The sequence below is a fragment of the Pseudochaenichthys georgianus genome, chromosome 13 (assembly GCF_902827115.2).
Source record: "Pseudochaenichthys georgianus chromosome 13, fPseGeo1.2, whole genome shotgun sequence".
Classification (NCBI taxonomy): Eukaryota; Metazoa; Chordata; class Actinopteri; order Perciformes; family Channichthyidae; genus Pseudochaenichthys; species Pseudochaenichthys georgianus.
The window spans coordinates 32,832,306-32,856,546 of NC_047515.1; the positions used below are offsets into that span (position 1 = coordinate 32,832,306).

The 24,241-nt window shown below is 42.2% G+C and overlaps 1 long non-coding RNA gene across 1 annotated transcript; it reads left to right on the forward strand.

The window, feature by feature from the left end:
• LOC117457157 (uncharacterized) lies at positions 1 to 24,241 on the forward strand. Its single transcript, XR_004553309.1, has 3 exons — positions 1 to 122; positions 17,930 to 18,061; positions 24,126 to 24,241. It is a non-coding gene; the product is annotated as an uncharacterized lncRNA (long non-coding RNA).

Consider the following 24,241-nt stretch of genomic DNA (forward strand, 5'->3'; position numbering starts at 1 on the left):
AGCAGACATCTACAAAGTGTCAGAAGACATCACGGTGAACGAGGGCAGTAACTTGACGCTCAGCTGTTTGGCGAGCGGCAGGCCGGACCCTGCAATCAACTGGCGACTGCTCAACCCCTCAGGTGAGAATTGTTATTTGTTATCATTTTTGTGATTCTTAAAGGTCACCTATTATGCAAAATCGACTTTGTCATGTATTTTATAAACATGTGTAAAGAGATTCTGAAAGTTTCAGGAAAAAAGATTTGCTCTCTTTTTGTCCTGATCCATTTATATTAAAAACCTGTCTGAAAATGAGCTGATCAGATTCTGGCCACTTTATGATGTCATAACGATGTTTTGGCTTGTGTAACCATTAGCCAATCACCAACCAAGGTAACCCCCCCCCCCCCACCTTATTACCTGAATCTCCTCCTAGAGTACTATTAGGCGCTTTCACACCAGAGTACTTTTACCCGTACTTTTCCCGTTTCTGTAAAACTCGAAAATGTTTTGTGAAGCCGCCATTTTATTTGCCATTAACTTATTGCAACACAAAAAAAAATGGGAGCGGTTTAGTGATGAGGAGGTGTCGGCGTTCTGGAGATTTACTCGGAAGCTGGGAGTCGCAGCAGCTTCTACTGAAGCCAGTCCCTAACTCCGGGGACTTCCGGCCGGGAACTTCGGGTGGCAGTATACGGCGTGAAGTTGTTTGCGGCCTGCCAGTAAATCCAAAGCAGAAGAAGAAGAAGTGATGTCAGCGGCTTCATTTGCCTAATCCTTCCCTCAGGGAACTTATTCCGGTGTGAACGCGATCGGCTCTTAGTTCCATGGGGGTACTAAGTGCTGAGAACTAAGTTCTGGGAACTAAGTGCTGGGAACTAAGTACGGCAAAGTACTTGGTGTGAAAGTGACTATTGTGTTTATTTTAACCAAATATATTGCAGAGTGAGTGGCACCTTTTTTTCATCAAAAGTAACAGACACAGAATCAGCACTTTTGAAACAGGGCTGAAACAGAGGGGATTATGGGATGCTACAATGCACGATCTGTTTGGTATTTAGAGCCAAACACTTCAGAGACATGTTTTGTATATGTATATCTGAGACCTATAATATATTGATGAAAAACAGTATTATAGGGGTCCTTTAGGCCCCGGCCACACGAGGACGAAAACGGTCGTTTGCGTTACTGTTTAGTGTCATATAGACCGTTTGGCCACACGAGGACGACCGAATACAGCACTAAACGACTGCGGAAACGATAACGGGTCCCAAGGTGGATAGAACGGCATACGCAACGCTCTGGGGGGTCAAACGGCTCAGTGTGTACGCCCTATACGATCATTTTCTGATAGTGATGAGGCAATAGCCCCGCCTCTCCCCACCTCTGCTGCTCACCCCCGCGTCAAAGTAAACTGCACACTGAATTCAGATTATTTAGCTTTCTCTCGATATGGACATAAACGCGAGTGAAGTCTAATCTGACAGGACGGAGACACCTCTCAAACTACCTAAACTAGTTATAAATATGTTTATTTTTACTGTCGGCCGGGTCACTCATACTGGATCAGCTGCTGTATGAAACAGATACTGACGCTGTCCGAAGAGAGGGAGGAAAAAGAGAGGCTCCATGTATTTTATTATTATATGATATAGATTCGTTATTCATTTGTTTTAAAGCTCAATAAATAACAAAGAAGACCTTTGACCGGCACTTTTATCATTTTGTCCGGAAGATTTAAACTTTAATACACGTTGACTGGCGAAAAACTCTGCCCGCTTCCCTCTGCTCCCACCGCGGAGAATAAACAGAAGGGTAACCATGACAACCATGCTTCTTCGCTGCTTTTGTGGAGGAAGTTACAGCGCCACGTACATGTACAGGCTCCTGCATATGTACTGCAGCTTCCCCAGCGGTTGGAGCTAAACGGAGCTGTCTCGTGTGGACCGACCTTATCCGGTGAATATTGCGTGTGGACGGAAACTTTTTTGCGATTGCGTTTGCGTTAATCCTATGCGTTTAGCCGTTTTTCGTCCTCGTGTGGCCGGGGCCTTAATGTCTGGGTAATGGTGTGACAGACTTTTTAATCATCTACCTTAAGTATGTGGTAGATATTGTATTTTTCTAAGCACCCCTTATGTACTCTCTCTTAAAACATTAGCTGTGGGGCCTGCTGCTAAAGAGGCAAGATAATATTAGAATCAGATATGAATGTATATTGAGACTGGAACTGATAAAAAACAAGATATTAACAGTGATATATGATACAATTTGCCACAAACATCTCGCAGGATATCCAATAGTCATGAATGATTAACATGAAAATGAGACATGCTTAAGAACTGCATAGCTTGAATCATTATCATCACATTCAGACTTGTTTTCAGTAGTGTTGTCTGTACAGTTAAAACAAATCAATATGAATTTCCCTGAGGCAGAGGTGCCAAGATATAGACATATGGGCAAAAAACACCGTTTAAACTCAGTATGGAGACATTCAGTGAGGGTCATATTCAATGACTTTTCATCAGATTGATTGGGCAATGCAGGATTGACCGATGTTTCCATCTGTAAATATTATGTTGACCTTCTGATCTAATATTGAAGCCTCACACAGTGTTTGCCACTTGACATAGATAAGAATCGTACAAGAGAAAGTAAAGCAGACATTTCTGAAGTGCATTCAAGATAGAGAGCTTTTCTCATTCTGCCAAACATTCAAAATATGTAAGATAGACAATTCAAATGACATTTCACCCAGGACTCCTCCAGAGCAGCCTTTTGTTTTTTTTATTAATTAGCCTGCTGGTTTCTTATTTGTTACCATCTTTACGATTATTGTAACTATACTTTTGCATTAGCAAGGCTGTGTTTATCTAACCATGGGGTGAGTCTCCTACATAGGTCTTCATGTGATAACCATGCTGCTGTTTGTAAATGCTATCAAAGTGTGTACAGGCTGCGTGTCGGTCCGTACATCTCTCTGTATATGTGTGTTCAGATACTGTTGCTTTGGGATTTAATCCAATGTCAGTGAAAAGAATAACCCTCCCACTGTAGAATGATGGATGAAGATGTTCATGTCCACAACATCTCCATTTGATATTCATTTTTGCGCCGATTGAAAACCATTCTAGTCGCATGTCTTTATCAATTACTGCATCAGTTTGTCAACCGTCCAGACATCTTTCATCAAATCCGTTACCTGCACCTGGAAGCTGAATAACTTGGATGGGTGTATTTGCTTTTTTTGTCTGTTTGCATTAAGGAGAGTGTTCTGTTCAACTTCATTCGGAGCCATATAGATCAGACTGGCTGCGTAGTGGGGTGAAAACAAAAAAGCTCCCCATAATGGTCTCCCAGTGAAGCTGAAATCAAACCCTCGAAGTTCAGATGCCTCACTAGGCTAAGCTCCTTTGCAGGTTTAAACAGCTTTTGTTCCAAGAATATGGATGGAGACGTGGATAGAAGGGGAATGAAAAAGCAATATCGATATTAGATTGTTCAAGCTGCAATGGACTGGGCCTTACTAAATACACCTGGAGTTATATTCAATTTCTTCAATAAGGTAACTTCCTATTCAATAGTCCCTTCCCTATGTTTTGTTGAGGACGTAGTGAGCAGACTACCACCGACATGTCTTTGTTTTTTACTGAAACAGTGTGACATACAGTAAGAACAATCCTGTCAGCCTCCTGGCAGGATTGAATCCTGTAAGTCTACAAAGGCACATGTGGCTCCATAGATGGGGTCCCACACTATTTGCAAATTTGAGCACTGTTATTGTTTTTGTTTTGCGAGGGATTGCTGAGAGAGATAATAATGTCTGGCAACCTGTGGTCTCACTCCTTCGCCGGCCTGGGCGGTAACGCTGCTTTGCTGAGCTAGGGAGCCTCTTAAGTATTCACTGGGACTACTATGAGTAACAAAAGGCTGGTCCATGTCAACATTTCAGCCTTTATTCAGGAAGAAGGTATTTCTACAGTTTGGGAATCCACCTGAAGTCTCAATAAAGGCTCAAACTAACAGTTTGGCTATTTCCCAAAATGTCATTGCATATGAGTTATGCTTTCATTAACAAGAGGATGCATACATTCAGTCCAGCAAAAGGCAACCCTTTATTAATTTGGAAATGTTTACAGTAACATGTTTCCTATGCATATTGGGAAAAAATGTCTTATCTCGTCCTCTATAACAGTTGCATAGACCCTGTCCAGAAATTCAATACTGAAGGCAGCACTGTTGTTTTTGTCTTCAAAAAGGTATAAAAAAGAAGTGTTTGAAAGTCTACTGAAATCCTATAGTGACGCTTTGCATTTCCCAGACCATGTACTGTACGAGCCCAACTAAGACTGCAACGATGATTAATTTTTTTTTCCCTTATCTGTAAAGTAAGATCCGACAAGAATTTTGAAAATGTTTTTATAATGAGGCCCCTGGCCTGATTCAAAATCCCAGTCCAGCCCTAAAGACAACCGCAAAGGTCTCACAGGCGATACACGTTTGTCTATTTAGCTTTAATAAAATGTCATTGCCTTCACAGAAGAAAAAACACTTTTTTGGTTTTGACACTTTTCACATTTTGACACTTTTCACATTTGGAAAAACCCAATAGGAAAGGTTAATTATTCGCAGCTATGAAAAGTTTAAAACCCCCTCTCATCATAGTGCTTTTTTTTATGCTGTACTGTTACGCTCATCTCTGATCTGCTATTGTGGACTAACTTTAAAATAAAGTAAGGCCAACTTTTTCTTCACGGAAGAAAATAGTGAATTGCTTGATATGTTAATTAGATAACTTATTGTTTATATTCAGTTGTGCTAATTTAGAGCTACAACTGCTCTGAGTAGTAGAAGCAATCGAGTATTTGATTGACAGCAATACAAATTGGGAACTTTCTCAATATCCAGTTAATTGCTCTATTTTCAGGAAAACAGCCAAAATGTGCTTCCAGCTTCTTAAATGATAATGTTTTCTGGATGTTCTAGTCTTCTATGATAATACTGAATATTTTAGTTTTTTTTCGAAATGTTAACCATTCAGTCATTGTGCAATGGTTTATTTATACTTTTCAAATGTTGTCAAACTAAAAAAGAAGTTGCTTTAAATGTGCATTAAAATAAACAGGCAAACCTTTAAAACAAATAACTGGCTAACCAAATTGACAATAACCACCCAGTAATCAAACTGTAACAAGTCAGACCACGTATATAGAAAGGTTTTCCCTGTAATACTTATTTTCCTAGTGGCTCAGAAGTAGAACCTGAAGCAATCTTATACAATTGATATGTGACAAATGATACCCCCAATGCTTAAATTGAAGTTTTCAGCTATCTGTCTAAATCTGTGTTCCAGGATTTATTATGAGATAGTTAATAGTAGGGTTTCTCTGGGTGTCCTCGTTGATTACATGCTGTCATCTGTTTCTACGGGGGAATCCAAGCTGAACCGGCTCCTTCTTAGCTCCGTGCAATCTTATTTCTCTGCTAGTGTTTCCTCCATCGCTCGGTTATCACAACGCTAATTAGATTGTAACTGACGTGTTAGGATTTTTAATGACAAAATGACATGTTGGATCGAATGAAAGAGAAACAGAAAGGACATTTGCATTGCTGTGGATATGTGTATTATATGTATAATTAGACTGCAGCAAAGATGCTGTTTGTGTCATTGAGACAAGAGGTCAGGCTGGTTATTGCTTGCACATCACTGAGCTACATAATTAATTAAGGGATTGTGGGACTAAATTGAATTCATTTTTCCTAAGGTCTCATAATAAATTGCCAGAGTAGGTCTGAGGCAGAGGTCTTTTGACCTGCTGTGTCGAGACTGCAGAGAACCATCAGATGAAATTGCCTAATACTCTGACTTGGTAAATATTACAACCCTTTGAGCATGATAAAAGATGACAATGAGCCAGGAGATACTTCATTATGAGTTACACTGTGGACTCCTGCAGGCAAAGCAAACAAGGTGCTCATTAAAGTGGTACATGCACCAGTTACCCCAAAGGGTTTCATTTGTTGTTTGGCTTACAGTAAGCAGATAACAAGCAAAGTTTTACAATTACCACAATCACAAACAGTCCAAATGAAATGTGATTTTTTTTTTTTATTGACTAAAAAATAATAGCAACCATGAATTGAACAGTATCTATTATTTCCCTACGTCAAAGTGCTGTTTCCAAAATGATATTGATTTTGTACTTATAATTATAAAGCGCAAACAGGACAATAAAGCTTAGCAGCTGAGTGCAATGTTCCCCTTTTGTTGGAAATTATCTAATTTATGTGTGCTATATTGTAGCAGAGTGAAAATGATGCCTTTGCACCAAACAGAAAAAAAGGTAAAAGCTTAGCTTTTTGTGATCATGGCCCTCAATGTGAAAAATAATGACTGGGCAACTGTATATCTCGAGTTTTTCTTTAATTTTTTGTAAACGGTCCTCTCCAAAAATAAACAACCATATCAGTTGTTAAAGCAAGTGTTGTTTGTTCACATGGAAGTGACAAAGCCCTCTAGTGGTTGTGGCAAATATGACACATTAAATGGCTACCTCATTAAATAGCATCCTTTGACCACCCTTGAAAGTAGCGAGGGAGACTTTGAAGATGTGAGGCAGCGATTACAGTTATTACAGATTGTGTTCGCAGAGGCAGTGAGAGACTGTTCTACCTGTGTGAGAGAGTTGGCAACGCTTTGAGCACATTGTCCAGTGTGCCTTTAATCAAAACACTTTTTGTCCACCTTCTGAATGGGCACAGCTGTGAATATTGACTGTAAAGCTCATATTGCACGGACTTGTGAGGCAAATGATCAATAGAGCATGCCGGGCAGAGAGGAGGGCAGAGGTGAGGGGATATTCAGCGGGATGGGGAGAAGAAAATAGATCAAATAGAACTGTAAAAAAAAGTGTAGATTGTGAGCGTGAAAGAACATATGGTAAAGTATGTGCACAAAATCTCTAGTGACTGTGTGACATGTATGTGCAAACTGCAAGCGTGTTGACGTTGATCTCTTTAGCTGGCTGATTCCCAGCTTGAGACCACTTCAGTTTTTTTGAAGTGGAGCATTTAGGTGGTGGGAGGTTTGGAGAATTGCAGCGCCCTCACTGTCAGACCACCAAAATAGCGTTCAGATAAGTATGAAAAAGACATGGCTGGCTGCTTCTGGTTTTTCATGACACATTGAGTAACCATGCAGGGCTAAAAACAGGGGAGGAACTGCCCTCAGGGAAGGGAGAAGAGAGAGGAAAAGAAAAAAGTGAAACGACAGCAGAGGCAGGTAGGAGAGGAGAGAAAGAACAGAACAGTGTTTAAGTATGCAAATGGTCAATTTCATTGGATGTTCAATCATTCTTATCATTCGTTTTGAAACTCCAGCAGTTAATTAATGTTCAATTATGCATTCAAGATCCTTTCACCTCTCTGGTGTAATTGGCTTTGGCAGTCATTTAGCATTGCACGAAGGAGAACACTAGCGAACCCGAGATCCACTCAAGCAAAGACACACACATCTGGACTTCTGAGGAGCCTGCTATAAAATTATTAGGACGCTAATAATTGAAATGTTAGGCATAAAATGTCCTTGTATTTATGAAGCCGCACACTGGTGGCTGAATGGACGTACTGCTGCAAATTGTGTACTAAACTTTCTCAACACTTATAAGAACAGAAGTCATGTTTACTGTCACAGTGTCCTTGAGTAATACACTATACCCTGAAGGTGTTCTGGATAATAGCTTCAGCCAACTCTAAATGGCAGGCTATGAATCTATCACAACGGCTTCATTGCAACAAAGACATCTGTCCAAACGAATTGATTTGGAACGCAGCCGACACTCCTACGCGATATGATCCGGCTGAATATTGAAGTCATAACCTTTATATAATAGTGCTTGGCAGGGCAGCCATTAAGAGGTTTGATGCTGAGTGCCCTTGACATCACTCTTCGGCTCTGTGACGTCACTTGCTCCAAGTCCGAGCTCGACAAAGTCTCCCCGGCACTGTCTGGAAAACTCTCTCACTGTTCCTCTCTGCCACTCTTTGTCTATCCATCTTCAGCTGTCACTTTCCTTCTTCCTCTCCCTCATATTCACTCTCATTGTCTCCTCCTCTTTCCATCATCCTCCCATCTCTTCCTTCGGCAGAATATGACAGTCACTTCAATTGTCCTTCTGCACCTCATCTCGCTGTCTAGGGGGAGGCAGGTAGCTAGAAAGTACAATATGTCCCCACACACACATATATCTTTGACCCCCAGGAGGTAGTGGAGCCGGAAAGAGTACAGATACATAGGGGCCTCAGTACTGATACTCCAGTGCAGTAGCAGTGTGTGAGAAGATTAGGCTGGAGCTATCACACACATGTACACGCACACACATACACAAATCATTGAGTGCAAGCTTGACAGCGAGTAGCTGACAAGCTTACTGATTATGGGAGGGAAGTGTAAGGTGGTGACAGGGCCTTCTCAGAGCAACACAGGTCAACCTGCATGTCTCCAGGTGTGTGTGTGTGTGTGTGTGTGTGTGTGTGTGTGTGTGTGTGTGTGTGTGTGTGTGTGTGTGTGTGTGTGTGTGTGTGTGTGTGTGTGTGTGTGTGTGTGTGTGTGTGTGTGTGTGTGTGTGTGTGTGTGTGTGTGTGTGTGTGTGTGTGTGTGTGTGTGTGTGTGTGTGTGTGTGTGTGTGTGTGTGTGTGTATTCACAATCACTTGATTACCAGCACATTGGGAAACAGGAGAAGACAGCTGCTCATCCGTCACTCAGCAGGTCTCAGATCTGCTGACTGTCACTGTTCCCTTGTTTGTTTACAATCAGCATCATCAGCAGCTGCTCTGAAATCAGTCCGCTGTCACACCGTGCACAGAGCATCATGAGCACAGCTTGCCCTGTGTCTGCCCAGACTCATTAGGTGCAGCCACCGCTGGGCTGGCTGAACGCTGGAGCCCACACTTGTTTAAAGTCAGAACTGTACAGAAACTCAGCACTTTTTTGTTCACTCCGTAAGCTCTTTTTCTGGGCCCCGCGTCACAGCCCTTCAGGGAGGCAGTAGCCTGAAAGAGAAGTTTACTCTTGATTTGACACTTTATGTATTGAGGTATTAAATAATTTGGGCGTATACTGAGCAGCTCCATTGTACTGACAGGTGACAGAGAATAAATGAGCACATAGATTTAACAAACGCTTACAAACAAAGTTTAAATACGCTATGGTCTCATTAGAGCTTAACCTAAGAGATCACCGTGAGATTGATGTGTTAGACTGCAAATATATGCCATATTCCAGTAGTGTCGTACAATCTACACAAAGAAAGCATGTCTTAAGCTGTTCTGAAAGCTCCTGATGAAAAGGATTTGACACATTTCATTAGATTATATAACGTATAATAGAAAGAAATTACATTTGTGCAAATTGCTAATTGCCATGACATGTGGCTTACAACACGGTTTTTTCTCCTTTAATTTTAAACATATGCAGTGTAACAAGAGGATCTTGATGATTAAATGTCTCATCCGTCAGTTAGAGTGCAGAAAAATGGAGATATGTTTTTAAAAATGGCAAGCGAAGTAGAGGTGATTATGCAGGTGATACATTCAGTAACTAAATTAAAATGATAGAGTCATGGTCGTGTCGAGTGCACATGACGAGCGTCGAGCCTTGGCCCTGCTGGCATCATATTTCTTCAATCATATTCAAACACCAAACACACACACACACACACACACACACACACACACACACACACACACACACACACACACACACACACACACACACACACACACACACACACACACACTAAGATATTCTATCTGTATGCGCACTGTCTGACAACATTAATCCCGAATGCCTTACTTCAAGGCCTGCAAAATGATATGTTTATCCCATGAAGATTGCATGAATAATGCTATTATTTTATCTTTGCATGCACACGTGTGTGTGATTGACAGAGAAAGTAATGGAGAAAAACAGGGAATAAGAGGTAAACAGGGATAGTCTATGACCGACCTTGCTATCATTGCTTAACACAAAGCCTCTTCTCCCATGGCAAACACAAGCCCATTGAATCCATCCAGACAGTAATGAGAAGTCTTTTCACAACAATAGGCTGGATCTGTTTATCAGCCAAGTGGACAACCAAACTACCCTTCATGGGAATTCAATCACTAAACCCTATTCTGTTTTTATCGGCAATTAATCTTCTTTGAAGGCCTCAGACTCAGATTGGACAAACAATGATATACAGCGCCATACAATGTGTGGCCACACTGGGAGAAACCACACAGAAGCAGCCTCAAAGAACAACAAAGGCATGTGTGTAGTCGAACAAGAAAAAGTACATAGTGGGAAGATGAGATAGAGAGAGGACTGACAGCATTGGGAAAAACAGACGGCTGCACGCCTGCACCGCTCCACTGTGCGTATCATTTCTTCGGCTCAAGAAGCGGCAAATGAACAGCCGTCTTGTTTTTGGCTCCAACACCTGTGTTATTTCTGCACCGACTGCAGCAGTGGCGGCAAATGGCTTGTGAATAGAAGTGGAAGTTCTCCTTTTGTCCTCAGACTACCAACAAAAATATTGTTAATGTGGGATTTCTTTCCAGATAAAGAGAATTGCTGCCAAGTGTAATAAAACCTTAGAATGGTGCCAATAAAAGAGCACATTAACCTGAGAAGTCTCACAAGGATACTGTTGTTGCTTTCATAACACAGTATTCATGACATTTCAGGTTGCAAAGGGATTTCATGTTTATTGTTGTAAATATATTTATTTATTATAAATATATTCCTGACACATTGTAATAACATGCATTTTAACTTTGAGTCTGGCATTCCTTTAAAGAGGCCCTGTTATTCATGTTGGGTTTTTTCCCTCCCCCCCTTTCCTGAAGAGCTTCAATTGGACTCCTTTGTTTACTTACGTAACATAGTGACATCACTATGTTAAACTCACGCCTCTTTTGGCTATCGCTCCAACACATTGTACATGACAGGCTATACTGTACATCTCTAAGCGCTGGACCAGTCATAACGGTGCTGGCCAGATAACCAATCAGAGCAGACTGGTCAGAGAGTGAAAGTAGGTGCTGCAGCACAGGCAGTATGATAAAAATAAAGACCTTTTAGAACATTAAAGCATGGAAATATTAGAGTACAGGCATAAAATACAAATATGAACCTGAAAAGGGGACATATTATGCTCATTTTCAGGTTAATTCTTTTGTTATACTTTCTTTCTAACAAAGTCCAGTCTGCTCTAATTGGCTAGGTAGTTTTCAAGACTTAAGTTGAGATTCCCGAGGCGATGTAATATATGTGCCAGACTGTAAGAACGGGAGCCTAATTGGAATTTCTTTTTGAATTCTGATTTGCAAAAGTATCTCCCAAAGCATTATAAAAGTGAGATGTTCCTTATATATTACCCTTAAGATATCTACTGTTTTCTGAGCCCTGTAGATGGTTTTTGGTTTGGGAACACACAGAGCCATGAGTGAGTTTACAAGTATATAAATCAATAATATTGTTTTTCTAAGCTCAGCCATCTTTCTGTTCTCTCCATATCTCCAAGAGGAATTTGTTTATGAAGATAGTTACTCTATAAATAGATGTTGACCCATTATTTAACCCTTGTGTGGTGTTCATATTTGTGTTACTCAGCCAGTGTTTGTGGGTCTGGTGGACCCGCTGCCTTTTTGGGCTTCAATTCAACACAATCAAACTTTTTTATGTTCAAATACTCAACAGATGTTTACTTCATCTCAATTACAAGCAATATAAACGGCATATTTGGTTAATATTTGCCTTTTACATTTGTTAGATCACATTAATGAATAAAAGTGCTACCGGCTGGTCCTGTGGCTCGTCTTTTTTTTGTAACTAGCTGATGCTCAATCTCATCCTCTTCTTCAAAGTCACTGTCAGACTCAGAAGTCTCAGAAATGTGATCTTCACATTCTGAAACCCCTTCCTCTTCATCATCATCATCATCATCATCATCATCATCATCATCATCATCATCATCAAATGGTTCTCTCTTTTCCAGAATAATTTGCAAGGCCCTCTGAGCAGAGAATCCTTTGGCCCTCTTGATCAGCTGTGATAAGGACCCAAACTGGCGAAGTTTTCTTTATTGTGTCTTGCCCCAAATTTGCAGCTGGGGTAGAGTGTGAAAAAAAGATTGGTTCCCACAAGACATAATGCGGGAATGTGAGAGCAGACAGGTGTCGGTGTTGCACTTTATCATCAATGTTGCAACCTTGTGCGGGAATGGCAGGGGCAGAAACACAACAGTCTCACACAAACACACACTAACACACTAACACACATACACACACACACACAGAAGGTCCAGACAGGTGCACAGGACCCGAACACCCTGTATGTAAATGTGTAGGGGAGGTACAGTGGGTGGTCATTGAAAATGTGTTCTGATATATGTTCTTCACAGAAAATGAGTGTGGGTTTGAAAAAATAATTTGTCATATCATTTTTCTTTAGCTAAATAATGAAAACGGGTCCCAAAGACCCGAATACCATACAAGGGTTAAATCACACCGACTCCTGGTTAGATAAAGCCAAGACCAACTGTCCAAACAAATACATACAGATTCAAACACACACACACACACATACACACACATACACACAAAGTTAAAGGTGCTGGGTGTGTCCACGTATACAGACACCGGTGAACATACTGTCACACTCAAAGAAAAATAAATGTCGCAGGGTCTTTAATGCTACTAAACTCTGAAGTTTCTCAAATCAACTGCTTAACATAAATTAACATTTGCAAAATAAATGTAATGTTTCGCACTGTGGAAAAGTGATGCTGATGAATGATGCATGAGGATATGCAAATGAGCGCCATCCATTTGGCAGCTGAAGTTGCTGGTTTTAGATTCACGTCCCTCTGCACCTCCCTCTCTCTCTCTTTCTCATAGTTGTTCTCTGGGGGTTGGGGGCGTTTGTGCATGCTCGGACCCAAACAATGTGTGTTGGTGCTTCCATCCCATTTGTGTCCCTCACTCCTACAGTGTATTTTTAATTTACGTGGAAAACTTGTTTTCACACAATCGTGTACAATTGCCAGTGCAATGCAAATCACTATCCAGAAGGCATTTGTAGAAGTGTACTTCTTCCAGGCCCCTTAACTTTTCCCAACTTGCTTACAAAAGCTTGCTCATGCACATCCCAAAGGCTGTAGGGCTTTCAACACTGCAGTATAATCTGTTGGAAAAGACTGCAATTATATGCACTGTCTTTCATGCCTCGTCATGGAAAGTGCCAGGCTGCTTGGCAACTCAGTGAATGGCACTTTGGTGTTGGTGTCCAAGAAGGGGATGTTAAAAGGGATTTTTTGTATTTATTTAATTTGTTTATTGATATGCCGCCAAATCGCCAATGCCCATGTGCTATTCACTATATTTCTTTTATAGACTTTTTTTTCTTGTTTTGCAACTCATTTTACGAGCTTTCAAATGTGAATGAAAACAGAGACAAGCTGGCTGAAGTGCTTCAATTAGCTGAAAACAGCTGTAATGTAGCTTAGTGTATAACTTAATTGTTCGCAAATGTTTTCCTGCAGTCATACTTGTAAAATGGTTTCAAATGACAGTTTCCTTTTGGACCAGAGTGATTTTTCCATTCACATAATTTCAATAACAAACATTGAAGGTATAACTTTTCAACACAAAAACAAAAAAACATTTTATAACAAAAAATCCCCTATAATCATAGCAAAGGTTATTTCGTTTATGCTTTTTTGTGGTTTTGGTAAACATTTTTCTGAATACCTCCATTCTAAAAAGGAGATATTCTGCCAAAAATTGGATACCTCTTGAAATAAAAATATCACAGGCACAAAATTGGAACAGCTTATGACTCTTCATTGCGCAAGGATAGCTGCATCCCAGTGGTGGCACACAGTGAAGCATTCATACTCAGAGAGAAGAGCTTGTCCATATTTGTTCATGGGGTCGCTTTGTCTAATAAAACTCCACAGAGGTCCAGAACAATTTCTGCGGCCACAAATGTCTTTCTATCCCAGTAAATGTTTTTCTTTTAGATTAGAAAATCCACGTTTTGCCAACTATTCCCTCTGGGCATCTCATTCGGAAACCCATTGATGCTTCTGACAGTTTCCCCCCCTCCCCACACTCCTACAAGTATACATGACTGTCACGGAGGTAATCTCTGAGCTCATAGATCTCGGCCTCCGTTACGGGTTGTTTAGTTTTTTGTTGAAAAAAAAGTGTTCCCTTTCCCCATGTCTGTCGTTGATTGTGTGCACCTGGTGCCCTGTGTTGTCTCCTCCCCCCCTCACCTGTGTCCTGTTGGGTTGATTGGGTTGGGCATTTAGGCTCTGGGGTTTTGCTGTTAGAGAGACAGGGAGTGTGTGTGAGATCCTGGTGGCTGCAGGCTGTGCCCACGTGAACAGCAGCAGCAGCAGCAGGATTGAGGCTGTGTATTGTGTTCATGCTGTAATAAATGCCCACACCAGGTTATATTTGGGACGTGCTGCCTCTGCCTCCTTGCTTGGTCTGGGCCGCTCAATTGTCAGCTTCACAATGACCAAAAAATACATGCAACATATAATCAAAAAGTGTGCCACAAACATACAGCTGTTTGGCAGGGACTCGAACTCTGAGCTGCATGACTTTAATGTGTTCCCAGAGGATGAAACCGGCTGACTTTTAATTTGTCTAAGATTGTTTAGTAACAAAATACATTCAAAATGTATATCAGCTGTACTTTATGTTTAATGTTAACCATGAAAACTAAGAAAGCTTGCACAGGTGATAGAAATGATATCTGCTCAACATCTTCAACTCAGACATTAAAACTCTCCCTCTCTTTCAAGATTGCCATGGAATTGTGATGATATAGTAAACTGTAATGCCAGGATTCATGGAGCTTTTCTAACACATTTTGAATTAGTTACCCTGCTTTCATTGCTTCCTGAATTCCTTTAAATGAATTGTGTCTTTATCCCAGTTCACACGTCATACTCACCAGAGAGACATTGTGTCTTCTCACACATACAATCACACATAACGTGTTCACTCTATTAAATTCCCTCGAGACTACAGTAGATTAACCAATCTATTGTCATTACGCTTCATTTAACAGATAACGTGAAGCACACACTTCATGTCCAGGAAGCTGTATTCTCCTGTGGACACAGACAAAGACGCATGACATGTAATTAATTGTTTCTTTAGACAATACATTATGTTCCATTCATCCTTTATGATTGAGCTGCTCTCTAAACACACCAGGTGAGATTACTGACAGTTAATTTCTTTGCTTTAAAAAAACAGCTTCCTCTCATCTCTCATTTGAATTCTCCTCTCTTCTCTCGTCTCTATTCTTTGATCTTCGCAGTCACCTGATTTTCACTCTCTATGTATACTGCGAAAAAACACAAGAGCAGATTGAGCTTCAATAGAATTTCCATGGCAACAGATTTTCACTTTACTCTGGCAGTTTGTCCAGGGAGAGCTGGATATGATCTGCTTTAGACTTTGATCATGATCCCACTGATCTTCCAATCAATGTGAAATAATACTGTATGAGCTGACCTCTATCTCCATCATGCACTTGATTTGGATCATTAAGGTTTTTCTCTTTCTTTTTCAAACGCCAGACTCAGGTCTGTAGATAGTTTGAGCTTCTATCAAAGCCAGGCTGATGATTTGTTGCAACTGCAGTTTTTGTGGGCTTTACAGCTTGGAACGGCACTGTTTTTTTCTTGTTGTCTTCATAATAGCACAGCTTTTATTTGACTCACCTCCTGCTGTATGTCAGAGTCTCTGAAGTTGGCGGTTCATTTCTCAGGTCGCGGCGCTTCGGTTTCACAAAGTTTGCAGCCCTCTCTCAGAACATGAGCTTGAACTTGCACATAATTGAGACTATTTAATGTTGTTTCAAACCCTGAGTTTTCCCCTTTCAGCCCAGAGATCCGCCAGGGTTCCATCATTTTTTAGATTAAGGGAAGAAACAGTTTATTTTATTGATAGATATTACATTTGCTTTGTCCTAGGGCAGCGGTTCTCAAACTGTGGTCCGGGTACTGCAGGTGGACCACCTCATATGCAAACTGTAAAAATAAGTACATATATAAACGTAGTGTTAAAACGCCTTTATTTCTTATTGTTAATTATGGACAACACTTAATTTCACCACTGGTTACCCATGGTTACGTGTGCGCGTGCAAAACCACAAACATGGATCGGTGGCTAGCATCAGGTTCTCTGAAGAGAAAAGAGGTTAACGTTACCGTTAATGAAGATAATGAGAGTGGAGGCATCTACAAGCCAGATTCCGCAGAAAAAAACAAAGAAAGGGAAGATTAAGAGAAAATACAATGAGAACTACTTGGAACTGGGATTTACCTACACAGGCACTGAAGATGAGTCTTTGCCAGTATTTGTTCTGTGATACGAGACACTGGCCAACGAGAGCCTAAATCTTCGCCGTCAATCTTGGAATCTGGCACTACGTTTATATATGTACTTATTTTTACGGTTTGCATATGAGGTGGTCTGCGAAAATCCTTGATAATAAAAAGTGGTCCGCAGTGGGGGGCGTGTGGCGCAGTGGATAGAGCCTTGGTGTTGGGTTCAGGTGCAAACCCCGCTGCAGCCAGCATGTCGTTGTGTCCCTGGGCAAGACACTTCACCCCAAATTGCTCCTGTGGGGATTGTCCACAGTATTGAGTATGTAAGTCGCTTTGGATACAAGCGTCTAACAAGTAACATGTAATAAACAAAACAGTTGAGAACTCCTGTCCTAGGGGACTCCCTACATTCAGGGCAGATAATTGTATCTTTCATGAGATTTGTACTGTTGGCATTTACTGGATACAGTAGATGATTCCATATTATGTAATTGCAATTTTCATCAGGTCAAAATGTATGTAGGATAGATGTTTGATTGTATTGTGTGCATTATTGTATTGTGTATCAACGTGTGGTATTATCATATGCAGCATTAATTATAACAAAGATTTCCAATAATGTCACACATCTACCAAATAAATGATGTGTCGTATTACAAATAATGATATCTCAAGGTCTTTCCACCATGGCTTTCAGTTGCAACAAAGAGATTAAGTGCAATAAATATGGCAGCAAGTAAAAATAATGCTATTTGCCAGTCCTGGCTCACTCATATATCTTTAATAGTCGTTGCAGGTATTTCCTAATGAGACACCAAGACGCTGTGTTCTTTACATGCCTAATTAGCTGGATTGCTCATTAAAGAATTAGTCTGATAGTCTCTGTGTTTTTTTTCTATTCAGTTCAGATGATTTGTCTGACATTTGCAGATACCTCTGTTAATTGAAACTCTCAGATAAACAACTTTTAAAAGTCAGCTTAACGAATTGTTGAATATTAAATGAGCTCTCAGTTTTGGAGCTATTGAAGTCATTCAGTCTCAGTCCCAGCATGACCTGACTGTGAGTTTGAATTAATTTGGGTAATATGAGTATGGAAGGACGCTGAAGTTCAAATTGCTGCCTTTTTTATTTAGCCCTTAATCAAAAAGAAGACTCAGTGGGCTTAAAACCTTCAGACATTTTCAAACCGAGTGCTTTGTTGAACAGCGTCTGATGGTGCCATGCCTAGTTTAAAAGGGGTAAAAATAGAAAAGCATATATTAAAACATCTTAAAGATAAATGTGACAACTAATTCTTAATAAACATAGAACATACAGCAGAGTATTCTCATGTATACTGCTTAGTGATTAGAATTAGTGCGCTGCTATTTCAAATAATAGATAATGGTGGTTAAGAGTCAGTGGGATAAATATATGGACATTTTGTCAATTTGTCTTTATCCCACTTCCTTTCCTTTCCTCTCTCCTTTTTACCAACTGTTTTCCTCTTCCTTTTGTCTCTCTCTAACCCTTCTACTCTTCTCTTCCCAACCCTCTGCAGCAGAGCCATTGGATGGAGAAGAATACCTGGACATTATAGGTATCATGCGAAACCAAGCGGGTCGTTATGAATGCAAGGCCAGCAATGACGTTGCCACACCTGATGTCAAATACGTCAATGTGGTTGTCAGCTGTAAGTAACCGCACACACTGCATCGATTTCTGTAGTCAATACCGAACAATGATTATTATGCTCTCCACGTTTCATGTCAGAATTTTCACAAGATGATAAACTGATAAACAGATAAAACCATATTGAAGTCAAGGCTGGATTTATTCAATGAAAATATGGGGAGTAGAGTGTGGCAGAGAGGTGATGGCTAAAACTTGAAAGTTTTGGAGCACCCTTCACTCTTCTGAAGATGAAGGGAAAAGATCTCCAGCTTTGATTGCAACTGCCGTCTTCATGGTGATTCTCACATACCTTCATCTTTCAAGAGACACTAAGCCTTTCAAAACAAGATCACCTAATTGCATTGTGTCAGGTGTCCATGTTAGATCTGTGTAGATGAGTGTAATGCATGCGTTGGATTGATAAACACCTTATGAGATATAAACCAAGATATAGAATTGTCTTTGATCCGAATAAATCACGTCCCCCCACTGAAAAAATAACATAGATGTATATGAAACTATAGGTTACTTACGTAACCCCAGGTGTCAGAGTAACATGAAGTGAGATGTCTCACTATGGGATGCACCTCATTGCGGAGCAAACAGAAGCATCAATCTCATTACGCCAATCCTGATTGGCTGATGATCTTGACGTCAGCGTCAGGGAATTCACCCCCTATAAGTAGCTTGCGCCACGACGCATGCGTCATTCAAAATAAGCACCTCTTCTCGCTTCAACCATAGCAAGGAGGGCTGTCTGGTGAGACATCTCACTTCATGTTACTCTGAGTACTGGGGTTACGTAAGTAACCTATAGTTCTCATTCATAACACTCCGTTCGATGTCTCACTATGGGAAATTGTAGCTCCTGTATTGCCAGATGCGAACAGATCCACCGCGCCTCTGCCGTAACGCACCCACAGCTGGCTCACAATCCTTGGATGTAGAGTCCAGTCTGCATAAAGTGGTGCACCTCTGGACAGTAGATCTGCCCCGAGGTTCATCACTCCCGGTACGTGCGTCGCTCTCAGAGAGAGGAGACGTATACCGCTCCATAGGATAAGTTTGCGCGCCAGTGTGTGTAACTGGAGAGAACGCAAACCCCCTTGGCAGTTAATATACGATATTGTGGTCGTATTGTCTGTCCTCACGAGGACGTGATGTCCCCTGAGGAAAGTCAGAAAGCGTCTTAGGGTGAGAAACACCGCTAAAAGCTCCAGGTAACCCCTCACCGGGCGACCTTCATAAATACCTCCCCAACCTGTCAGACATGCGTCCGTGGTGACCACTTTCCGTGAAAGGACAGCACCCAAAGGCACACCTCGTACTAGAAAAGTCGGGTGCAGCCAGTGGCGTAGTGCCATTACGCATTTCGCAGTAACCATCAGGTTTAGTTTTAGGGCGGCCACCCAGCGCTGAAACTCCCTCATGTGTAAGCGTCCCAGTCGTATGACCAGGATGGCTGACGCCATGAGCCCCAGAAATCGCAGGCATGATCTGAAGAGAACATGTTTGCGCAGCTGGAAAAGAGCAAGACAAGCTCTGAAAGCTTTCACTCTTTCCGCTGACAAGCGAGCTGAAAAGGGCACCGAGTTAAGGCGTAAACCCAGGAAGAGTATAGTCTGCATGGGGCACAATGGGCTCTTCGCTGTATTTATTATGAAACCCAGGTTGAGCAGGTGCTTTATGAGGACATTTGTCTGCGTAACAGCCTCCTGCTCCGACTGTGCGAGAAGCAGCCAGTCGTCCAGGTAGGTCGCCTGGCGAATGCCCTGTTGTCTTAACGGGGCTATCGCGGCTTCCGTACATCGTACAAACACCCTTGGACTGAGAGACAGACCGAAGGGAAGGACTCTGTATTCGTAACAGATCCCCTGAAATGCGAATCTCAGATATTTCCTGTGTGGGTAATATACTGGGATGTGAAAATATGCATCTTTCAGGTCGACTGATGTAAACCAGTCATTTTGTCGCACGAGCCGCAGCAGAGATGTGTGAGTGAGCATTCTGAACTTATATCTTTTTGATATTTGTTCAGAGCCCTCAAATCAAGTATTGGCCGAATTCCGTTCCCTCCCCGTTTGGGAACGAGGAAGTACTTGGAATAGAAGCCGCCCTGACTCTGCTCGGCGGGTACAATAGATATAGCCCTCTTTTCTAGGAGTGAGATAATCTCTCTCTCTCCAGAATATGGGCTGACTCTCCTCGGGCCGGCGAGTGCAGAATGCCCGAGAAGCGAGGGGGGGGTGACGGTGACTTCGAGTCTGTAGCTCCGTGTAACTGTCTTGAGAACCCCAGGCAGATGTCGTGAGCATCTCCCGCTGTATGCTCCTTAGAGCCAGCTGAGATGTCACGTCTCTTCCCCTCTGAGTCTCTATTTGTTGTGTTATGGGGCCCTCCAGTGTCTGAGCACTGTGGTGCCCCATTTCGACAATCCCCACCGACACAGCGCATGCGTGTGGCGGTGGTGCCCTTACGGCTCCAGCAGGCACTGCGCATGCGCGTGACGGTGGTGTCTTTACAGCCCCAGCCGGCACTGTGCATGCGCGTGACGGTGGTGCCTTCACAGACCCGTCAATTGTCCGCCCTTTGAGAGAGGCTGTAGCTGCTCTCAGAAGGGGAACAGTTGACGGACTGTTTATTGTTTTACTTTTAATTTTTTCGAGCTGCGCCCTTGGCTCGAAGCCTGGATGCGTCAGCGGAAAATGTTTTATGACAGAAAAATCAATAAGTGTGTGACATGTGTTTTTGCGGACTTGAGGATGGTGTTGAGGCATCTCTCGAGGCAGCGGGAACACATTTAGAGCTGGGGAACCGTAGACTTCCAGCTCTGTCACAGAGGGGAGAAGGAGGGGCTGGCACGCCGCTCGCTTCTTCTTCCTCGACTGTTGGCCGAAATTCTGGGTTGGCTGCGCCTGGGCTGCAGCCGGAACCGGAGATTTTCTAGGCCAGCTCGCCCTCGTCCCCTGCCTGGGCTGGGGACTCGGGGCGTACTGTGACCTCTGCGTTTTCGGTATTTTGAACCGAGCAGGGTTCGGGGCAGCTTGGACGAAGGGCTGCCGCTGCGAAGGCAGCGGCTGGGCCATATATCCTCACAGAGCTCCGCTTGGTATGCGGTTAGCAGTGAGGAAACGTTCAGAGCCCTGGCGGACAACGCTGTGGCTCTGTAGGACCGTTCAGTCATGGTCGACTGGAAACGGTCCACCTTCGCTGCCAGCGTGGGGTTCCTGCTTGGTGACGGGCCCATCCTCGGTAGGAGGTGGGCTGCCACCAGCAGTTCCATCGGCAGTATGCGGAGCAGGCCGAGCCTCCGCGGGCGAGACCATGGTGAGGTCTTGCCGGGAGCTCCCGCCTGGTGAGGCGTGGGGCTCCGTTCCTGCGTCTCTTGCCGCCACCGGGTCCCGGTCTGACACGGCGTGGGATCCCGGTTCCACAGCTGCCGCTGTTAGTGAGCCCCAGACCGACACAGTGAGGGGCTCAGTCTCTGCGGCGGACGCCCCCGTGTCTTGATTGCCAAACGGCGAATCAGTGGACATGAGGGAGTCCTGTTCCAACAAGGCGTCCATCTTGTTCGCCTCGTGGCGTGGAGAGGACCCGCTCGTAACAGGTACGTCGTTGAGAGAAAAGTGTTACCAACCCGTCCTTAATCCGGAGAAAAGGGACGGTGTGGGTCCTTTGTTCTCAAAGAATGCGTCGTGGCGCAAGCTACTTATAGGGGGTGAATTCCCTGATGCTGACGTCAAGATCACCAGCCAATCAGGATTGGCGTAATGAGATTGATGCTTCTGTTTGCTCCGCGATGAGGCGCATCCCATAGTGAGACATCGAACGGAGTGTTATGAATGAGAACCATATTTCATATTTCATCCTAAATGTAAAACAGATATATATCCACATCAGACTTATTTATGGTTGTTCTTTTTTAGTGTTTGTATAAATCATCAACAATTATGATAATTATAGCAGTAATATTAATGATATTACATTCTAAAATTGTAACTTTACATTAAAATATCGTTGATAAACATTCTAGATTGTAATATTATTTAATAGAGTGCCACAGTGACGCATCCTAAAACCCGGAAGTAAGTTAGCATTTTTACCACTTCCGGCTCCTTCGACAAAAAGCAATGGGATTTCTCCACAGGATTTTTGGAGAATAGCTCCAAATAAGGTCTGTGGTTGATACTGTACACATTGAAGAGACGGATCACGTTTTGTTCTACGACATTAAATCCATCAGCAGTGACCCCACTGGTGATTTTTGACGAGTTTACGTGTCTGAAAAACGATGGTTCTTAACATGTGGCTGAATAGGACTACAGAAGTTGTCGAGGCCGTTTTCCGTCATTACACCGAACACGTAAACACACCCGCTAAGTTTGTTTTTCCCTGTGCTCTGCTTGAAAGCAAGTACCTGCCTCCTGCAAACTGTTAAAACAAACGCTTCAACTTGTACACTTTTGAATCTGTAGTTTGGAATATGGATCTTAAGTTACCCCTAGTTACCCCTACCTCACAGACCTGCTGCACCACCACACCCCTTCCCGCTGCCTCCGCTCATCAGAAGCCAACCTCCTATCCATCCCCACCCGCACCAATCACCGGACCTGGGGAGACAGAGCCTTCTCCGTCGCTGCCCCCTCCCTCTGGAACTCACTCCCCCAACCCATCAGAGACTGCACTGACCTCACCACCTTCAAAAAACTCACCTCTTCAATCTGGCTTTTAATGTGTGATTGTTTTTGTATTATTTGACTTTAACTTTAACTATATATTTATTTGTTGTTCCTTTCTTTTCTTTTCTCTTCACTATATCTGTAAAGCGTCTTTGAGCACCTGTAAAAGCGCTAACAAATTAAATCTATTATTATTAAGTTGGCGTGACGTTGAAGCAGCGACCCTGCTGTAGTTCGTTTATAGCATAACGTTAGCATGTTGCTTCTGGTGACTAGATTTATGATTAGAAAATGATAAAAGTAGGGTAGACATGTGAATATTATCTGGCTGTACAAAACGTGATCCGTCTCTTAAATGTGTGTCAACCTTATTTCGAGCTATTTTCCAAAATCCTATGGAGAACTTGCAATGGTTTTTGTCGAAGGAACCGGAAGGGGTTTACTTCCGGGTTTTAGGACGCGTCACTGTGGCACTCTATTGTGACATTCTAGAACTTGAACGTAATGTTCCAAACCGGATACTTTTTTGTTTGAGAATTCTAAAACATTGTAAATTGTAACGTTTCAAATTCTAAATTGTAACGTTTTAAAATTGTAATCTTACCATTCTAAAATTATAACACCGTAAAATTGTAGCTTTAAATACCAGAATTGTATTTGAACATTCCAAAACTCTAACTGATTGTTGTAAAATGGCTATTTCACATTCAATTTTCACTGTGTAAATTAACATTCAACTGTAACAGGTTGTCGATAACAGGCATCTGGAGTAGATGTCACGTCTTTTTTTATCATGATTTTTAGACCTACAGTATGACATGAAAATACAAATAAAAAAAGTGCACGCAGTTGAACTTTGCCAACTTGGCTCTGATGCGGAGAAAACATAAACAAATTACAAAATGTGCCATTACAACTGTTTGACTGGGACTTTTAATTAAATCTGCAGGAATTGAAGGAAACAGAAAATGCTGTAATCACGCATATTAGAAGAAGGAAACGTCCTAGCTCCTCGAATAATGTGGGAGTTTTACAAGGGAATATATTACGTTGCTAGGAGCTGTGAATAACTTTGTGTTGAAGCATCATTTCACTGGTGTGATGCTTTACGATTAAAGTTTAAACACCCAGATGACATGAACCCGAAAGTGAGGGCACAGTGAGTTGCTGTTGAGTGTTGTCTCTTTGAGATCCGCTGGCAAGAAAACTGATCAGTTAACAGATCATCAACGCTTAAAGAACTTATTTACAACACAACAGCTCCAGTGTATTTACTGCTTATGAGTTTCATCTCTACTGTAAATGGTGAGAAGGTACAGAAAAAAAGGGGCAATGGAAGATGATGTGGGAACATGATGTTGATATTGGTTTTAAAATGAAACCCAACTTTGTGTGACTCTGCAGACCCTCCTACAATAAAGAAAACCCAGAGCTCAGAGACTCCAGTGGGTCGCATGGGGACGCTGCAATGTGACGCCACGGCTGTGCCCACGCCAGAATTCGAATGGTACAGAGACGAA